The sequence below is a fragment of the Hipposideros armiger genome, unplaced genomic scaffold, assembly GCF_001890085.2.
Source record: "Hipposideros armiger isolate ML-2016 unplaced genomic scaffold, ASM189008v1 scaffold_1902, whole genome shotgun sequence".
NCBI classification, from domain to species: Eukaryota; Metazoa; Chordata; class Mammalia; order Chiroptera; family Hipposideridae; genus Hipposideros; species Hipposideros armiger.
Genome location: NW_017733252.1, coordinates 99,491 through 102,950, shown reverse-complemented (window position 1 = coordinate 102,950; position 3,460 = coordinate 99,491).

Here is a 3,460-nt window from a genome sequence, read left to right as displayed (position 1 = left end):
TTTTTAAGCTGATAACATTTTTCTTATGTATATTCTGGGTGTTCGGATGCTTCATTTATATACGTTATAAGTACTCTGTGAGAAATAAGTTTTTCTGGCTTGAGCTTTAAGCTGAACTCTGGCCAACGCGTGGGCAGACGGCATATTTGCTGAGACAAAAAGCCCAACTCTTAGCCACTGATGCGGCCTTGTCCAGACCCCTCATCCAGTCACACAGTCACACACTGGCCTGGCTGGAGGGGTTGACCTGCCGCATTTCTCACCTGCCCCACATGCAGCTGCTGCTCATACTCCAAGCCAGCCCTGGGACATGTGACTCCCACCTACATTGGAAATACCATCAGCGAGTGGTCATGTCACAGGCCACATGGGTTTAAACTACAATGCACCTGATTCTATGTTATTACCATAAATCATAGGTATTTACAGCCATGACTACTGGATAACTTTTAAATCATCATTACAGGTTCTGTCTTTTTGAGGTTTTTTGCAACCAAGTTAGACACTATCTCTCAGTTACAGGCTACTAGTCCCAACACTGGAACAACTCATGACTTGGGGAACAAAGCTCTATGGGTAATTATCAGCACTCAGAGCACAGGGCCCAACAGTGTCCCAGAGTATAAAACGCCACTCCACCTGTGCCCGTCAGGCCAAAGACCCAGAGGGCTTCACTGGCACAGAGTTTCTCCAGGTGTGCAACCTACGGACACCACACCACCACCCGAGCACTTTCCTTCACGAACCATGTCCAAGGGCACACGTCATAGACACACCTCTGTCTGACAGCTGCCTTCAGGATGACCTCAACTGTGCAGCAAAATGACCCAAGACTGCACAGAAGAGACCCTCTGAGGAATCCTGAAATCGACAAGCCATATGAAACTTTCGACTTTTCGAAATTTTCTTTTAATCAAAAAAGTCCAATAAATATACAAAATCAAAGAACTTGGTAAGTGCAGATATCCCATTTCAGTTCGTGGCCTCCAACCTTTTTCGTTGCACTTTAAGAGATATTATTTTAGGATTTCTATTAGCGGTGCTATCCTGGGACACCTGCCAGGACGAGAAAGCAGCTGCAATTCTGGCTCTCAAGCTCTGCTGGGCAAGCACAGATTCCTGGAGTGTCTCCCCCTCCCTCCTCTTCCCCACCACCTCCCCTTCTTCCTGCATCCTCAAAAATAAAATAAAAATACCTTCCACCAGCCAAAAGCACAGTGCTGTTATCACTGCTCCATATCTGAGGTCCCTTTGGTGAAACCCCCAACACTGACTTGGAATTACAATGGTTTAGTGTACCTCTTACGTTATAACTGCAGTTCACTGGGTGGCTGGCCTTCTAATTCGGGGTGGGAATATTATACTCAGTGGAGTTCAGTACAGAAGCATTTGTTAAGAAACTGCCAGACCAGGAACCAGTGGGACACAAAGACAGTGAATTAGACCTCAGGAAACTTAAACGTCTTCACCTTAACTTCCAGATGGCAGTTTTTTAAAAGTACCTAAAATTGTTAGCCAACTTCAGCCAACAATTACAATGTTTAACTCATTTTTACTCTATTCCAATTCTAAACGTCAAAGCATCACTATTCACCAAGTAATTATTCCACTTGGAACATCAAGCAGACTAAGAGGAAGGGTTCCAACAAGGATGGGACGTGGGGACCACCCCAAGGGGCCAACAGAGCATGCGAACAGACAAAGCACAAACACATGAAGAGTCAGAACAAGATGAGAGGTGGGTGACATCAGATGACAAGACAAGATTGGCAAGGCCTCGGGTCGGTTCTGAGAAGAGACACTGTGGATGAGGGCGCCTGACGGGGGATCAGGCCACAGGAGGTGCGGCAGCTTCTCGGTCCAAAAAACATCTCAGTTTTCATAAGAATCAGGATGGGGGGCATGCTAAGGCTGGAGTGAAGAGACGAGACACGGCCCCACAGAATACAGAGAGGGCCCAGACCCCGAGTGCAGTGGTCAGTCCTGCCTGTCTTTACACCACAATCAGCTTCAACAGGAACAAAGTTCAAGTCAACACATGCACAGGACCAGACTGTGCTGCCATGGTAAGTGTGTTCCAAAATCACAGATTATAAAATCATTCACAATTCTTCCTGAGCTTTCATTTCATTTATTATCGCATGATACCCAGAAAGATCAGGAAGACCGAGTCAACACAGCGCTCAGATCCCCCCTCTGCCACTCGACTTGCCACCCATGTGATTTGCACACACGTTCCAAGTGTATAAGAAAGACACTGCACACCTGTCCCCTCTTGAGGCTCCTCCAGCTCCCGGGTGAGGTGGGCGCTGCCCATCAGGACCTGAGCCAACTGAGTCATAAAGTACCAATTAGATGGAATTATCTGTATCATCGTGAACCCTGGNATCTTTTTTCTGTGTGGCCATGTGCTTTCTTCTTTCAGGAGAGATCATTCGCATGGTGTTAAAAAAGAGTTATCAAACAGTTTATGCCTCTACCTAACCACAGGACCACTGTGGCAGCTCACTGTGCTAGGGGTTTTGTCTCCTCTGATACAGTTAATTCCTCGAACTTCTACCACCGAGACCTCAGTCATTCACAGCCACAGCCCTACAATTAGAGGAGACAGGTAAGAATACCACATCCCAACTTCAGTTCTCTAGAACACACCAGCAAATTCACAGATGTTTATAAAATGTCAGTTTACAAGGGAGAGCCAAGAACAGGGTTTCCTTAGCCCTTTCTTCACTAGAACTTTGACTCGTCTGCAACGACATCACCAACAGATTTTACTCACAGAGGAAACAGCATGCACAGCACCAACCCACTCAGAAGAATTCCTGGGTGTTGAGCTCAAAGTATGTACCTTCAGCGTCAGGTTACACAACCCTCCAAATGACAGGAACCTTGACTCACGCCATGGCATCCACAAGACTCTTCGAATGAAATGTTACCTACAAAGCAACGGCCACTAGCTACAGTATTTGTAAATTAATTCCTTTTTGTGTGCAGGTAGGCTGTGCAGACCCAGCTTGGTGGTGCTATGACCAAAGGACAGGCTCGCGGCACAGGCAGGGAGCCCATCGTGGCACTCTTCCACTATCACGTCCTGAGGACGCCGACACACAGCATAGGACAACAGCTGGGACTCCCCTCTCCCCCTCACCCGGAGCTTATACACTTTGTGAAAACAAATTCAGTTCTCTGTACTTTAGGCTCCAAAACAAGTACAGAATTTCTAACAATTTAATCAAATTATCAAGCAGCAGCCTGTCATCTGGACCACAGTCTGATGCAAAACCCACAGCTACTTTGGGCTGCGGTTCACATTACAGACGGACACAGAAAAATCCAGCTCCTCCGTATGTATTGTCTGTGGGACCAATTTCATAAACAAACCAACTATTCACAAACAAATCAACTATTCAAGCAATGAGTGTCTCCAGTCAAATGCAAATTAATATGCTTCCTTTGCAAA